Source organism: Macaca nemestrina, chromosome 10 (genome assembly GCF_043159975.1).
Source record: "Macaca nemestrina isolate mMacNem1 chromosome 10, mMacNem.hap1, whole genome shotgun sequence".
NCBI lineage: Eukaryota > Metazoa > Chordata > Mammalia > Primates > Cercopithecidae > Macaca > Macaca nemestrina.
Genome location: NC_092134.1, coordinates 84,864,213 through 84,882,966, shown reverse-complemented (window position 1 = coordinate 84,882,966; position 18,754 = coordinate 84,864,213).

Genomic DNA, 18,754 nt, shown 5'->3' with positions numbered 1-18,754 from the left:
TTATCCATTGTTGTATTTATATAAATACATATTGTTTTGCTATTCATTTTTAATTTTTAATCCATCTGCAATTCTGTCTGGGTTTCGTCTTCTCTTCAACTTGTCATATTTGTCTATTCTGACACAAATACCTTATTGATTTCATTGCGGCAGCTTTTTGCTATGTTCTGCTGTCTGATATAACAAGTCTTCCTTGTTATCCTCTTTTTAAGAAAAGATTAATTAAACTTTTTATTTTCAAAAGTAATTTGGGAGGCCAAGGTAGGTGGATCACCTGAGGTCAGGAGTTTGAGACTAGCCTGACAAACATGGCGAAACCCTGTGTCTACTAAAACTAGGAAAATCAGCCAGGCGTGGTGGCACATGCCTGTAATCCCAGCTACTCGGGCAGGGGAATCGCTTGAACTAGGAAGCAGAGGTTGCAGTGAGGCGAGATCCTGCCATTGTACTGGGCAAAAAAGCGAGACTCCTTCTCATAAAAAGAGGGAAAAAAAAGTTATTTAAACTTACAGAAAAGTTGTAGAATATTATCATAAGCTCACATGTATCTTTCCTATCTAACCACTCACTGTCAATGTTTTGCCACATTTGTATGTTCTGTCTCATAAACCTATTCCAATTTATTCTTTCATGAAATTTTTAATATATTTTAATCAATTTTCACCAAAAGTCTGTTGAGACTTGAACTGGGATTACAACATACATAATCATACAGTCAATATACATAATAATTTTTGGAAAACTAACCTTTTGTAATATTACATTTTAAATCTCAGGGTGTATGTAGTTTTCCTTTGTTCAGATTCTATTTTGTACATTTCACTAAAATTTTATAGTGTTCTTCATATGATTCAATGCCTTTTTTATTATATTGTTTTCTAAATATTTGGCACTTTCAGTTGTTAATGTGAATGAGATATTTTCCCCTTTCGACTTCTAAGTGCTTATAAATAGTACAGAGAACAGATACTTTTTGCAAATGTATCTTCTACACAGCCATCTTGCCAAAATATTATAAATTCTAGTATTTTTTCACTAGCATTTGGGAGTTTCTAGGTTTATAATCCTACAATCTAAGAAAGTGATAGGTAGGCTCTTTCTTTTCATTATTTGTCTTCGAGCAAAGGGAAGCCACCACAAAAGCTATCTGCCTCTGCCACAGCTCAGGCCAGAAAATAATTAACGACAATAATAATAGTGTAATAGTAATATTCTCCCATAAGAGTGTAAAATCACTGGCCTGTTCTCACTCAGGCCTGAAGTTCATGCTAACATAACCACATCTAGTCAAGGAAATCCCAAGCTGAGAAAATAAACTAAATTGAGATGTGGAAGAAGCATAAGCAATCCTCCTCGGAGGTCCTTGAAATTTCCACAGATTAAGTTAACTAACTAGGAGCTCAGAAAACAATACCAAACACATCAACCAGATGCATTGACTCACGCCTGTAACCCCAGTGCTTTGGGAAGCCAAGGCAGGAGGATTGCTTGAGGCCAGTAGTTAAAGGCCAACCTGGACAGCATAGTGAGACCCCATCCTTATTTCCCAAAAATTTAAAAGTTAGCCAGGCATGGTGGCACATGCCTGCAGCCCCAGCTACTCAGGAGGTTGATATGAGAGGATCATTTGAGCCCAGGTTACAATGAGCCACGATCATGCTACAGCACTCCAGCCTGGGCAACAGAGTGAAACTCTGTCCCTAAAAAGAAAATTACCAAACACAAAATGAACCATTATGAATCCAAGTGAGGAGAACCAACTCCCATCCATTGAAAAGAGCCACCTTGCCCAAGGGGCACATTTACTTCCCAGAAGCAGTTCACATCCAGTGGCTGGTTGATGTGGGTAGAGAAACTTGGCCCCTTTACCTCAATGGAGAACAATTTTTCACAGCCATCCCAGCTCCAGAGGCTCTTATGAAATCAACTGAAGCTCTGTTATGGCTACATCACAATTCACCTTCTTCTGGCTAGTCCTGCTCTCTTCAATCCTTCACCTCACAGGTGTTGAGACCACATGCATTTCCCAGTAAACTTCCTGCACGCAAATCTCCATCTCAGAGTCTGTTATCCAGGAAATCTGACCTGAAACAGTTGGTGTTGGAAGTGGTTCCAGGCAGCAAGCTCTAAAATGGGATTTGGAAACCCTGTGGAAATGGGCTGCCATTCTCCATGACAGTACACATGACCATGGTATGGTGTTATCTCTGATACACAGAATACATGAACCTGGGGAACCCAGGGGTACACATAAAACTGCCCTGTTCACCATCACTCCTAATGACCCATTTTGGGAATCTATACTTCCTGTCCCTGTCACATTGAGCTCTATAGCTAAGAGATATTAGTTCTCAGTTCTAGGAAACATAGTGGGTGTCCCATTAAACTTTAAGCTACAGCTGCAGCTTCACATTTCTCATGCTAAGAGACTAACAAGCATGAAAGACTCACTATCCTGGGAGGGATGACTAACCCTAATCATCAAGATTAGGGATCAAGAATATGTTTGGCATCCAGATGATCCATTGTGGTGTCTCTTGGCACTTCGTTGCCCAATTTTTTTTTTTTTTTTTTTTTTTTTTTTTTTAAGACAGAATCTCGCTCTGTCACCCAGGCTGGAGTGCAGTGGCGTGATCTCAGCTCACTGCAACCTACACCTTCTGGGTTCAAGCGATTCTTGTGCCTCAGTCACCCAAGAAGCTTGGATTACAGGCGAACGCCACCAAGCCCAGCTAATTTTTGTTTTTTAGTAGAATACAAAATATTCTGTATTTTCATCATGTTTGGGCCAGGCTGGTCTCGAATGTCTGACCTCAAGTGATCCACCCACCTTGGCCTCCCAAAGTGCTAAGATTACAGGCGTGAGCCACTGTGCCTGGCCTCCTTGCCCAACTTTTTTTTTTTTTTTTGAGACGTAGTCTCACTCTGTAGCCCAGGCTGGAGTGCAGTGGAGCGATCTCGGCTCACTGCAAGCTCCGCCTCCCGGGTTCACGCCGTTCTCCTGCCTTAGCCTGCAGAGTAGCTGGGACTACAGGCGCCCGCCACCACCCGCCGCTAATTTTTTTGTACTTTTAGTAGAAACGGGGTTTCACTGTATTAGCCAGGATGGTCTCAATCTCCTGACCTCGTGATCCACCCGCCTCGGCCTCCCAAAGTGCTGGGATTACAGGCGTGAGCCAACGCAACCGGCCCAACTTTTATTGTAAATTACAAACTCAGCAATTACAACCTGAGAAGGGAAAGGTAACCAGGCTTTCAGAACTTTAAGAATGAAGATCTGAATCAGACTACAAGGTAAGTCACTAGACTAGCAGCAATACTACTCTAGAATAAGAGGAGGCTAGAATGAGTGGTAAGGGACAAGTGAAGCCTAGAGACCAGTTGTAGCAGTGGGAGCTGTAATTTATCCCACTGTTAAACGAAATAACAGAGAGAGACCTTCTAAAAGAAAAAGGTATTTATTTGGCAATAAGGCTTTGCAATGGGAATACATATGCCATAATAAACTATGTATATATTCAGGGAGGTAAGGAAGATAAAAATTTTTAAAGAAAAAATGAGGAGGATTACACAATTGTTTTGAAGTTATTGGCAGGGCATGGTGGCTGATGCCTGTAATCCCAGCACTTTGAGAGGCCAAGGTTCAGGCGGATTGCTTGAGCTCAGGAGTTTGAGACCAGCCTGGGCAACATGGCGAAATCCCATCTCTACCAAAATACAAAACATTATGCAGGCGTGGTGGTGCGTGCCTGTAGTCCCAGCTACTTAGGAAGCTGAGGTGGGAGAATTTCTTGAGCCCAGGAGGTGGAAGTTGCAGTGAGCCAAGATCATGCCACTGCACTCCAGCCTGGGTGACAGAGCAAGACCTCATCTCAAGCAAACAAAAACAGAAATGAGATGATTATCCTTGGCTATCAGGGTCAATAACAAGGGTGACGCCAGTTCGAGGCTGAACAGACGGTTGCTGGGCAATGCCTTTGCAGAAGTATTTTTTGTGTAAGGTTGCAATGGACTTTGCAAGGTTGTGATTGTTGCCATCTCTTGTGATAGTTTTGTTATCAGGCATACAAACATGAGAACCTTTCTGACAACTTGCACACCAGTAAACTTCTTTTACTTTTTCCCATGAAAAGACCACCAAAATCCTGGAAGAGTTGCTCCCAGAACTTATGCAAAGCAAGTGGGTCAAAGCAGCACACAAATGGATTCCAGTGGATGCTATGGTGCACCAACCAGATTCCCTCCACCCGTCTCAGGATTAAAGCAGTGGTTCCCCCGGCTGCTGGGAGAGCTATCTGCTGATAACACTCAAATGAATCCCTCTCTGAGAATTACTCTCACAGGGAGCGCCCCTTTGCCTCAGTGAGAGACAAGTCTGCAGGGTCATCTCAGCTCCACAACTTCCCACAAGATCGGCTGAGCACTTTGTTGTGACTGCACCAGAGTGCAGGTTGTCCCTGTCACCAGTCCTACTTCCTTCAGCCTGCCACCATCCCACCCCACAAACACACGCAGATATTGCTTCCAAAACCACTGTCTAATCAACTTGCACACCAGTCTCCATTGCAGAATGTTTCTCAGGGGAGCCTGACCTATAACAAAAGATAATCACTGCTTTGTGGAGTTAGATATTCAAAATTAAAATGATGGAAAATAGAAGTAAGTAAGCTGGGGAATATTTAGCGTAAAAGTTTCCTAAGGCCTTACATTCTACAGGAAAATAGTTAAGATACTAATTAACTTCAGAGTTTATTAAAAATGCATTATTAAAATTTTCAGGTAAACTAGTAAAATAATAGAAAAACAAAGATTCCAAACCCATATAGAAACAAAATAGAATAAGAAAATAACAAATAAAAAATAGGACTAAAATATCACAAAAGAATTGAAGTAAAAAACAATAACAGAAAGAGATCTGGAAAATCCCCCCCAAATATTGTGAAGTTAAAGGACATACTTCTAAATAACTAATTGTCAAGGAGGAAACCTCAAGGGAAATTAAGAACTATTTTAAGTGGAATGAAAATGAAAATATATCAAAATTTGTGGGCTGCAGCTAAAGCTGTGCTTAAAAGGAAATTTGTAACATTAAATTCCTATATGAAAGAAGAAAAGTATCAAATCAGAAATCTAAGCTTCTGCCTTAGGAAACTAGAAAAAAAAGAAGAGAAAATTGAACTCAAAGCAAGGGTTTAATCGTTCAATAATTGATAAGATCAAACCAGTCAGTATTTTAACAATATAATTAATAAACTTGACCTAATAGATGTATATACAACATTACATCAAATAACTGCAGAATACATATTTTTTTAACACGACCAGGACATTAGAAACTGTGAACTTAGCAATGTTTCAGACTTAACATCAGTGACTCCATCTTAGGCTACTGACTCCATGTTGAACTGTTTGATGAATGTTGAGACCACAAAGGAACTATGAAAAACATTTCCTTCACAAACAACCATACTCTTAACAATATACAAGACAAGGAAACTGGTCCTTATCTTTAGGAACACTCCATGAAATCACCTTTGCTAAAATTATGACAGTGAGAGAAATCTGACATAGCTGACTCAATCCTGCCTCTAACCTCACAAGCTCTCTTTGTTCATTCCTGGTGTAGGCCAAGCTAACTATGGGAGCTAAATATATATATATCCTTAAATGCAGAGGATATTTAAAAAGAAAGGCTGAAAGTTATAGTTTAACTTTAGAGACACATGCACAGAAAGAGAGAGGGTTGCTCTGTCACCCAGGCTTGAGTACTATGGCACAATCACTGCTCACTGCAGCCTTGACCTCCTGGGCTCAAGTAGTCCTCCCACTTCAGCCTCCCAAGTAGCTGGGACCACAAATGCATGCCATCGTACCTGACTAATTTTTTTTATTTTTTGTTGAGACAAAGGCTCACTATGTTACCCAAGCTGGGCTCAAACTCCTGGGCTCAAGAGATCTTCCTGCCTCTGATAGTGGATGGTTTTGTTATCAGGTATACAAACATGAGAACTCTTTCTGACAACTTTGACACCACTAAACTTCTTTTAAGTTTCCCCATGAAAAAACAGAAACATCTCCAGGGCCGGACATGGTGGCTCATGCCTGTAATTCCAGCACTTTGGGAGGCCGAGGTGGGCAGATCACTTCAGGTCAGAAGTTCGAGACCAGCCTGGCCAACATGGTGAAACCCCGTCTCTACTAAAAATACAAAAATTAGTCAGGCATGGTGGTGCGTACCTGTAATCCCAGCTACTTGGAAGGCTGAGGCAGGAGAATCACTTGAACCCTGGAGGCAGAGGTTGCAGTGAGCTGAGGTCACACCGCTGCACTCCAGCCTGAGTGCACTGAGTGCACAGAGCAAGACTCCACTAAAAAAATAAATAAATAAAATAAAATAAATCACCAAAATTCTAGAGGAGCTGCTCCCAGAACCTATACAAAGCAAGAGAATCCAAGCAGCACACAGATATAATCCCAAAGTGCTGAGATTACAGGTGTGAGAACCACACCTGGCCTACCGTTTACCTTTAAAGCAAAGATTATAACAATCCTTTCCCAAAACTAAGCCCCTCCTTGCTTGGAGACTGAAACTACCTGTATAAAACTAACAAATTGGCCATAAGTTTAGAATTATGGTTCAGGAGTCATGTAGCTGGAGGTCACAAGATGTAACCTCCCCAATTGCTCCAATAGATAACATCAGGACTGTTGTTTGAGGTATTTTTCAGACCTTGCATTCTAATGGACCAGCTGGCACCACCCAAACTGTTACCCGTATCAAGAAACTGATTCAACTAGTCCTGTGACCTCCACCAGGGAACTAACTCAATGCAAGGAGACAGCTTAAACCCCCTGTGATTTCACCCCTGACTCAATCAATAAGCATTCTCCATTCCCTAACCCCTTGCCTACCAAACTATCCCTGAAAATCCCTCCCCTCCAAATTCTCAGGGAGGCAAATTTGAGAATTATCTTTGTCCTTCTCACTTGGCTGGCCCTGGGATTAGTAACCTCTTTGCTGTAACACCTGCTGTTCTCAGTGCATTGACTTTTCTGGGCAAAAAGAAATCATCAGGCTGTAGCATGCATATAGGTTTTTCCTAACTGATGCAAATGCACCCTTCTACTAATGGTTAAAGACTTCTTTGTTTAATCCGCCAATAAAATAATTTGAACATTTATGTAATCTAAATGAATTCCTATAAATGTGAACCTCCTTACTCCTCTCAGGTGATGCAGCCTCTAACTGCCACCTGGGTTGCAACCCTCATTTCTGAGTAAATGCTTATTTGCTTCTGACCTGTTGATTCCTCTTTTTTTTTTTTTTTTAAGGGGTAATGAAATATTCAGAATAACACAGCAGTTCAAACAGGATATATAAGAAAATATACAGCCCCAGATGCAGAGGATACTAAAAAAGAAAGTCTGAAAGTTAATGAGCTAAGCACCCATCTCAATAAATTTTTAAAAAGAAGAAAATGAACTCAAGTATGAAGACGGAGGAACTAATAAAAAGCAGAAAATAATGAGAACAGAAAACAGGTATAGATTTTTTTTCCTACAGGAGGGCGGACAAGATGGCCAACTAGATGCAGCCAAGAAGTGCTGCTCCCACAAGAGAGACCTAATTATCAAGAAAACCATCATAATTTGGACAGATCTCTGGAGAGAAAAAGCCAAGAGTAGATGGAGAGGCAGCATTGATGCCAAGACTGAAGAGGGAGGAAGCTGGGAACCCTGCACAGGGGACCTAAATGCTAGGGCTAGTTCCACCCCTGAAAGGCTCCTGGTAAAGAGGTGAGGAACGGCTCACTCTTGCCGTGGACATCTGGGATCCTAGCTACAGGGGACCTCGCATCCCCCATGGATGTGTGAGCTGGCAGGGGGATCTCCCCAGGGAACAGGAAGAGACAGATCTTCAGATAGTGTGGAGCCTGGGAATTTTTGTGTGCTGGGCAGCTCCAGCAGAGATCAGTCATAGACACCCATCTCCTAGGGCTCCCCATCCCCCTCTAGGAGGCACTGGCTCCCACTGACTTCTAGCCTAGAGAGGATAGGGTTAGCTTCCCCATGGGAGTAAGGCAAGTCTGTTCCACAAGCCCTCCTGCTCTCCAGCCCCTCCCAGGGCCCAAGCCCAGCTGCCCCACAGGGGTGGGGCAGTGCAGCCACCACAGCCCCGCCTCAATGCATTGCTCCACCTGAGTAAATTCCTGGTAAACCAGGAGCACATCAGATCTTTCAGCGCAGCCAGAAGCCAACCCCAAGCTGTGGGACATCTGGTGCTTCCAGAGCAGCTCGAGAGTACAAAGCCAAGATCTGTGGCCCACACTGGAGTGAGGTACGAGCCCCCACTCGCAGTGCACTGAGACGGGCAAGACACGTAGGTTCCAGGGGTGGGTGGGAGCAGGGTGTACCTCCCTCCACAAGGCCGGTCCAGAAGGGGTGTAACATATCTCCCTGTCACAGGCTCTGGCCAAGGGGGCCCCCTAGACCCAAAACACCTAACAAAATAAACATGAGTGCTGCGCTGGTGATCAGAGGGAACTCCCCCACAGCCCAGGAGCAGACCTGGTGAGGGGGTCATCACTTCTTGCCAGCTACACAGAGCAGGCCTGCAAACGTGAGGAAGTACAAAACTCATATGCCTGGTTATTAGCCTAGCTACCCGCCATTACTCTTAGGCGTCATCTACTGGTTTGCAGCCCAAACTACAACAAGAAAAATTATCCTTCCAATATCTACCTGTGAAACCAAGCCCAAGAATTCACCCACACATAAAGATCCTGTACAGAGAGCCCTGGCCTTCTGGAAGCATCCAGAAATGAAACCAACTAAATATACTCTATGCCACAATTAAAGGAACATCAACCCTCCTATATGAAAAATAATCAGAGCAAGAACTCTAGCAATTCAAAAAGCCAGAGTACTCCCTTATCTCCAAATGAGTCCACTAACTCCCCAGCAATGGTTCTTAAGCAGTCTGAAATAACTGAATTGACAAACATAGAAACATGGAATTCAGAATCTGGATGGCAAGGAAGCTCCTCAACATTCAGGAGAAAGTTGAAACCCAATCCAAGGAATCCAGTAAAGCAATCCAAGAGGTAAAAATGAAATAGCCATTTTAAGAAAGGATCAAACTGAACTTCTAGAGTTGAAACACTCGCTACAATAATTTCATAATATAATGAAAAGTAGTAACAGCAGAATAGACCAAGCTGGAGAAAGAATTTCATTGCCCAAAGACCAATTCCTTGAATCAACTAACACAAAAATAAAGAAAAAAGAATTAAGAAAAATGAACAAAACCTCTGAGAAATATGGGATTATGTAAAGACACCAAATCTATGACTCATTGGCATTCCTAAGGAGAGAGAATAAGCAACTTGAAAAGTATATTTGAGGATACAGTCCATGAAAATTTACCTAATCTTGATAGAGAAGTTGACGTGCAAGTCCAAGAAACACAGGGAACCCCAGATAGATACTATAAAAAATTACAATCCCCAAGGTACATAGTCATCAGATTCACCAAGGTCAACACAAAAGAAACAATTTTAAAGGCAGCTAGAGAGAAGAGTCAAGTCACATACAAAGGGAATCCCATCAGGCTAGGAGCAGATTTCTCAGTAGAAACTTTAAATGCCTGAAGAGAAGGGGGCCTATTCTCAGCATTGTTAAAGAGAAGAAATTCAACCAAGAATTTCATATCTCACCAAACTGAGCTTCATACATGAAAGAAAAATAAAATCCTTCTCAGACAAGTAAACGCTGAGAAAATGTTTCAACTAGCTAGACTAACAAAGAAAAATAGAAAAGAAGATCCAAATAAGTATAATCAGAACTGACAAAGATGACATTTTACAACTGATGCCACAGAAACACAAAAGATCCTCAGATAATACTATGAACAACTCTATGCACACAAATTAGAAAATCTAGAGGAATGGATAAATTCCTGGAAACACACAATCTGCCAGGATTAAGTCAGGAAGAGACTGAACCCCTGAGCAGACCAGTATGAAGCTCTGAAATTGAATCAGTAATAAAAATAAACCTACCAACCAAAAAATTCCCTGGACCACATGGATTCACATACGAATTCTACCAGATATATAAAGAAGAACTGGTACCAATACTACTGAAACTATTTCTAAAAATCAAGGTGGAGGGACTTCTCTCATTCTTTGAAGCCACCCATCAGCATAATACCAAAATCTGGTAGTGACACAACAAAAAAAGAAAATGCCAGGCCAATGCCTCTGTTGAAAATAGATGCGAAAATCATCAACAAAATACTAGCAAACTGAATCCAGCCGCACATCAAAGAGTTAATTCACCGCTATGGTGAGTTTTAACTAAACCCTTGTGGTTTAGTTAAAGCCACAACCAAGTAGGCTTTATTCCTGGGATGCAAGGTTGGTTCAGCATACATAAATAAATGTTATTCATCACATAAACATAATTAAAAGCAAAAACTATATGATCAACTCAATAGACACAGAAAAAGCTTTCAGTAAAATCCAACATCACTTCATGATTTAAAAAAAAAAAACCCTCAGCAGACTAGGCGTCAAAGGAACATACCCCAAAATAGTAAGAGCCACCTATGACAAACCCACAGCCAACATCATGCTGAACAGGTAGAAGCTGGAACCATTCCCCTGAGAACTGGAACAGAATGAGGATGCCTACTCTCACTACTCCTATTCAACATAGTACTATCCTAGCCAGAGCAATCAGGCGAGAGAAAGAAATAAAAGACATCCAAATTGGAGAAGAAGTCAAACTATCTCTCTTTGCTGATGACTGAGTCTATCTTTAAAAAATCCTAGAGGGGCTGGGCGTGGTGGCTCATGCCTGTAATCCCAGCACTTTGGGAGGCCAAGTCTGGCAGATCACGAGGTCAGGAAATCGAGACCATCCTGGCTAACTTGGTGAAACCCCATCTCTACTAAAAATTCAAAAGATTTGCCAGGCATGGTGGCGGGCACCCATAGTCCCAGCTACTCAGGAGGCTGAGGCAGGAGAATGGTGTGAACCCAGGAGGCAGAGCTTGGAGTGAGCCGAGATCGCACCACTGCACTCCAGCCTTGGCAACAGAGAGAGACTCTGTCTCAAAAAGAAAGAAAGAAAGAAAGAAAGAAAGAAGGAAGGAAGGAAGGAAGGAAGGAAGGAAGGAAGGAAGGAAGGAAGGAAGGAAGGAAGGAAGGAAGGAAGGAAGGAAGGAAGGAAGGAAAGAGAGAAAGAAAAAAAAGAAAAAAGAAAATCCTAGAGACTCTGCCAAAAGGCTCCTGGAACTGACAGACAATTTTAGCAAGGTTTCAGGACACAAAATCAATGTACAAAAATCAGTAGCATCTCTGCACCCAATAATGCCCAGGCTGAGAGTAAATCAAGAACACAATCCCATTTACAATAACCACAAAGAAAATGAAATACCTAGGAATACAGCTAACCAAGGCGGTGAAAGATCTCTGCAAGAAGACTACAAAACACTGCTAGAAGGTATCAGAGACAACACAAAAAACATTCCATGATCCCAGATTGGAAGAATCAATATCGTGAAAATGACCATACTGCCCAAAGCAATTTACAGATTGAAGGCTATTTCTATCAAACTACTAACATTCAGGCCAGGTGCAGTGGCTCATGCCTGTAATCCCAGCACTTTGGGAAGCCAAGGCAGGTGGATCACCTGAGGTCAGGAATTCGAGACCAGCCTGACCAATATGGTAAAACCCTGTCTCTACTAAAAATACAAAAATTAGCTCGGTGTGGTGGCCTGTGTCTGTAGTCCCAGCTACTTGGGAGGCTGAGACAGGAGAATCACTTGAACCCAGGAGGCAGAGGTTTCAGTGAGCCAAGATCATGCCACTGCACTCCAGCCTGGGTCACAGAATGAGACGCCATCTCAAAACAAAAAAAAAAAACTACTAACATTCTTCACAGAATTAGAAGAAACTATTCTAAAATTCATATGGAAACCAAGAAAGAGCCCAAATAGTCAAAGCAATCCTATGCAAAAAGAATAAAGCCAGAGACATCACTGTACCCAACTTCAGCCTATACAATAAGGCTACAGCAACCAAAATAGCACCGTACTGATACAAAACAGATACGTACACAAATGGAACAGAAGAGAGAACTCAGGAATACAACTGCACACCTACAACCATCTTTTCTTCAACAAGGTTAACAAAAACAAGCCAAGGAGAAAGGAGTCACTGTTCAACAAATGGTGGTGAGATAACTGGCTAGCCATATGCAGAAGAATAAAACCAGGCCCTTATTCACAATATATAAAAATTAACAATATATAACATTTTTCACAATATATAAAAATTAACTCAAATGGATTAAAAATTTAAATGTAAGACCTTAAATTATAAAAATCCTAAAAGAAAACCTAAGAGATACCATTTGTGGCATTGGCCTTGAAAAACAATTTTTGACTGAGTTCCCAAAAGCAATTGCCACAAAACCAAAAATTGACAAGTGGAACCTAATTAAACTAAAGAGCTTCTTCAGAGCAAAAGAAACTATCAACAGATTAAAGAGACAACCTACAGAATGGGAGAGAATTTTTGCAAACTATGCACCTGACAAAGGTCTAATATCCAGCATCTATAAGAAACCTAAACAAATTTACAAGGAAAAAACAACCCCATTAAAAAGTGGGCAAAGGACATGAACAGACACTTCTTGAAAGAATATATACAAGCAGCCAACAAACATGATAAAATGCTCATCATCACTAATCATTTTCGGGGGGATCCAACCCCCAGTATTTCAACATAGGTTCTTTCTATTTTCCCTAAGTGTTGGCCAGTCTGAGAAATACAGAGAAAGAGTACAAAGAGAAGAATTTTAGAGCTGGTTCTCCGGGGGTGACATCACATATCAGTAGGACTGTGATGCCCACCTGAGCCACAAAACCAGCAGGTTTTTATTAAGGACTTCAAAAGGGGAAGAGGTGTACAAACAGGGAGTAGGTCACAAAGATCACATGCTTCAAATGGCAAAAAGGAGAACAAAGATCACACGATTCTGAGGCCAATAAAGATCACAAGGCAAAGGGCAAAGCAAAGATCACAAGGCAAAGGGCGAAATCAAAAACTCCTGATAAGGGTCTATGTTCAGCTGTGCACATATTGTGTTGATAAACATCTTAAACAACAGAAAACAGGGTTTGAGAGCAGATAACTGGCCTGAGCTCAAATTTACCAGGGCAGGGTTTCCCAATCCTAGTAAGCCTGAGGGTACTACAGGAGACCAGGGCGTATTTCAGTCCTCATCTCAACTGCATAAGACAGACACTCCCAGAGTGGCCATTTATAGACCTCCCCCCAGGAATGCAATTCCTTTCCCAGGGTCTTAATTATTAATATTCCTTGGTAGGAAAAGAATTTAGTGTTATCTTCCCTACTTGCATGTCCATTTATAGGCTCTCTGCAAGAAGAAAAATATGGCTATATTCTGCCCAACCCTGCAGGCAGTCAGACCTTATGGTTGTCTTCCCTTGTTTCCCTGAAAATCACTGTTATTCTGTTCTTTTTCAAGGTGCACTGATTTCATAGTGTTCAAACACACATGTTTTACAATCAATTTGTACAGTTTAACACAATAGTGGTCCTGAAGTGATGTACATTCTCAGCTTATGAAGATAACAGGATTAAGAGATTAAATATAGGTATAAGAAATTATAAAAGTATTAATTTTGGGAACTGATAAATGTCCATATTAAAATGAAATCTTCACAATTTATGTTCAGAGATTGCAGTAAAGACAGGCATAAGAAATTTTAAAAGTATTAATTTTGGGAACTGATATATGTCCATATTAAAATGAAATCTTCACAATTTATGTTCCTCTGCCATGGCTCCAGCCGGTCCCTCCATTCGGAGTCCCTGACTTCCCGCAACAAATCATCAAATAAATGCAAGTCAAAACCAAAATGAGATACCATCTCACACCAGTCAGAAGGGCTATTAATAAAAAGTCAAAAAAATAACAGATGGTAGTGAGGTTGCAGAGAAAAAGGAATGCTTAAACACTGTTGGGAGTGTAAATTAGTTCAACCACTGTGGAAGACAGTGTGGCGATTCCTCAAAGACCTACAGACAGAAATACCCAGCAATCCCATTCTGGGTATGTTACCCAAAGGAATATAAATTGTTCTGTCATAAAGACACATGCACACGTATGTTCACTGCAGCACTATACACAACAGCAAAGACATGGAATCAACCTAAATTCCCACAGTGATAGACTGGATAAAGAAAATATGGCACATATTCACCATGGAATACCATGCAGCCATAAAAACAAATGAAATCACGTCCTTTGCAGGTCATGGATGGAGCTGGAGGCCATTATCCTTAGCAAACTAATGCAGGAACAGAAAACAAAATACCACATGTTCTCATTTATAAGTAGATGCTAAATAATGAAAACACATGGACACACAGAGGGGAACAACACACACTGGGGCCTATTGGAGGGTGAAGGGTGGACGGTGGAGGTTGGGAGGAGGTAGAGGATCAGAAAAAATAACTAATGATTACTAGGCTTAATATCTGGGTGGGGAAATAAGATGTACAACAAATTCCATGACACAAGTTTACCTATACAACAAACCTGCACATGTAGCCCTGAACTTAAAAGTTAAAAAGAAACCAGGGCCAGGCACAGTGACATGTACCTGTAATCCCAGCACTTTGGAAGACCAAGGCAGGCAGATCACCTGAGGTCAGGGGTTTGAGACCAGCCTGGCCAACATAGTGAAACCCTGTCTCTACTAAAAATACAAAAATTAGGCAGGCATCGTGGCTTGCATCTGTAATCCTAGCTACTCAGGAGACTGGGGCAGGGGAATCACTTGAACCTGGGAGGTGGAGTTTGAAGTAAGCCAAGATTGTGCCATTGCACTCCGTCCAGCCTGGGCAACAGAGTGAGACTCCATCTCAAAAAAAAGAAAGAAAGAAACCAGAATAGTCTTATAAACATTAAATAAATTCAGCTAGTAATTAAAATCCTTCTTCAAAATAAATTCCAGTAAATTCTATTATATCAAGTAATTAAGAAATGAATAGTTTTAGTATTATATAAAATATACAATAAAAAAAGAAAAAGGTTGATTTTCCAACCCTTTTTATGAGATTAGCCTAGCAATGATACCATGATCTCAGGACATTTCAAAGACTATAAGAAAAAATGGAAATCACAGGTCCATCTCATTTGTGAACATTATTACAAAAGTCCTAAATTTAAAACTAACAAACCAAATTCATCAATAAATGAAAAGAGTAACATATAATGATAACACTGGATTTGCTCCAGAAATGCAATGTTTATTAAACACGGGTGTGGTATTGTGGTAAAATAAGGAATAAATATATATTTGGTCTCAGTCTCTTATTTTATTTTTTGGTCTCAGTCTCTAGTTGCTGGCTCACAGCTCCTAAAATCTTTGGAATCTATGGAGTTATAAGTGTATCTTTTGTATGCAAACAAGGCATAATTAGAGAATTGGGACTTTCAACCTCACCCCCCAACCTCCAGGGAGGGGAGAGGAGCTGAAGATTGAGTTGATCACCAATGTTTGTACAGAGGCTTCATTAGTAGTCATGAATGATTACATCATAATATACAGTTATGCCTGTATAACAAAGATAATGAAGCCTCCATAAAACCCAAAAGGAAATATTCAGAGATTCCAGGTTGGTGAACAATGAGGACTAAGCTCTGATTTTTTATCTTGCCCAAATTTCTACCTAAGGGGTCTAGGGAATCATGTCCTACAAACCATAAATTCTCATCAGATGGGTTTTATTTGACCCTATATATTGTGACTTACTTTTCAATCTGACTCTGGCATAACATTATGAGACAAGGAACAAATATTTAACCCCAAAATATATTTCCTTGCCATACCTTGAAATTGCCCTGCAAAGTTTATTGTGGGAAAAATCCACATTCTATAGAGAATCCTCTTTCCCCTTTGTTTTTCTTCCTTCCTTTTCAGATCCAGGAGATAATCAGCTAAGAGCCAGGCACCCTTTTAAGTTCCATAAGAAACATTTTACAACCTGCTCTCTCTGAAGTCACCTATCTGAGAGCTTCCTCTGTACAATAAAACTTGGTCTCCACAATCATTTATCTTAACCTGAACATTTCCTTTGATCCCAGGTCTTCAGATAAACTCAACCAATTGTCAATCAGAAAATGTTTAAACTTACCTATGGCCTGGAAGCCCCCTCCACCCTGCACTTTGAGTTGTCCTACTTTTCTGAACGAAACCAATGTATTTCTTAAATGTATTTGACTGATGTCTCATGTCTCCCTAAAATATATAAAACCAAGCTGTACCCTGACCACTTTGGGTACATGTTCTCAGGACTCCCTGAGGGTTGTGTCACAGGCCATGGTCACTCATATTCGGCTCAGAATAAATCTCTTAAAATATTGTACAGAGTTGGCTGGGCGCGGTGGCTCAAGCCTGTAATCCCAGCACTTTGGGAGGCCGAGACGGGCGGATCACGAGGTCAGGAGTTCGAGACCATCCTGGCTAACACAGTGAAACCCCGTCTCTACTAAAAAATACAAAAAACTAGCCGGGCGAGGTGGAGGGCGCCTGTAGTCCCGGCTACTCGGGAGGCTGAGGCAGGAGAATGGCGTAAAAACCCGGGAGGCAGAGCTTGCAGTGAGCTGAGATCCGGCCACTGCACTCCAGCCTGGGCGACACAGCGAGACTCCGTCTCAAAAAAAAAAAAAAAAAAAAAAAATTGTACAGAGTTTGACTCTTTTTGTCAACAACAAGAACACATCCACTTGCTGAGTGAGTGGCACCCCCCAACTCCACTGGAGAGAAGCTCCTGCACTTGGGACCCTTCCATGACTCAACCTGTGTATCTCTTCATCTGGCTGTTCATTTGTATCCTTTAAAATATCCTTTGTAATAAATGGCCAAATGAAAGTAAAGTGTTTCCCTGAGTTCTGAGCTGCTCTAGCAAATTAATAAAAAACTAGGAGGGGATTGTGGGAGCCCCCAATATATGGTTGGTCATGTAACCCCAGGACCATCCAAACTGGCCCTACTTTATTGATAACAGAATGTCAAGTTGCCTTGTATGTATAACAGCCAAAACTGTGAATCATGTAGTCCGGGCATATGCAATAGAAAAGCTTTGACATCTAACAACACTCAGAACCAATGTTTCCTCCCCACGGAACCAAGAACACCAGAACATTACCAGAACTTGAATACTGGAACCCTTTCAGAAGTGAGGGGTCTGTTGGCCAGGAATATCTAGATCTAAAATCCACCTAAACATACCTTATCATAAATGGTCAAATTTGAAGCCCTCCAATTAGACCCTGCCAAGCCAACATTCCTAATACTTTCCTTTGCCCTCCAACCACTTAGGACTTGCCCCAGACCCCAAATCAAGGAGACAAATTTGAGTTGCACTTCCTATCTCTTTGCTGGTTGGCCTCGCAATAAAGCCATTCTTTTCTCAAAAGCTGTTGTTATAGTATTGGCTTCTATGCATGTCAGAAAACAAGCCTGTTCTCTTAGCAACAGTCAGAAGTATAGATGACAACCTATTACATGTGATTAGCATCTGAAGGAGACAGGGAGCCTCATGGGACTGGACCCTCAACCAGTGGGACCTGATGCCACCTCCGGGTAGAGCACGTCAGAACTGAGGTAACTTAGAGGCTGCATGCGGTGGCTCATGCCTGTAATCCCAGCACTTTGGGAGGCCGGAGCAGATAGATCACTTAGGTCAGGAGTTCAAGACCAGCCTGGCCAGCATGACGAAACCCTGTCTCTGCTAAAAATATAAAAATTTAGCCAGGTATGGTAGTGCATGCCTGTTGTCCCAGCTACTTGAGAGGCTGAGGCAGGAGAATTGTTTGAACCCAAGAGGCAGAGGCTGCAGCAAGCTGAGATCATACCACTGCACTCCAACCTGGGCAACAAAGTGAACAAAGTGAGACTCTGTCTCAAATTTTAAAAAATAAATAAATAAATAAAATTGAGGTAAGTTAAAGGACACCCAGTTGGTGTTCACCGTAAAATCTGGTGTCCGAAATGTTCTGTTGAGTGACTGTAAGAGAGTGGGAAAAGTTTTTTTTTCCCAAAATGGGAAAAATAAATCATTAAAATTTAATGCATTAACAGAAAAAGGATAGAAACTATATGAATACCCAGATAGTTATAGGAAAAGCGTTGGATAAAATTCAACATCCATTTATTATTTTTTTAAGAAACTATTAATAAACTAGGAATAAAATGAAACTTCTTCAACCTGAAAAAGTATCTACAAAAACCTAGAGCAAACATCCTACATACTGATAAAATATTGGAATCTTTGCCTTTGAAATCATGAATAACACAAAGATGATTGCTAGGTCGAATTCTAGCAACATTATGCCATAGCTCTTAGCCAATAACGTTAGACAAGAAAAAGATAAACACTATGCAGACTAAAAAGGAAAAAACAAAATTGACTTTATTCATAGGTTATTGTATACAAAAAATCTCCAGTAATCTACAGATAACCTATTGGAATTAATAAGCAAAGTGGCTTGATAGAATAGAAACATAAAAATTCATTTTATTTCAATTTTGGAGTCATCAGGGGACTTTTAAAAGTATATGCTGATTTAGGCTGGGCATGGTGGCTCATGCCTATAATCTCAGCCCTTTGGGAGGCTGAGGCAGGCAGGTCACTTGAGGCCAGGA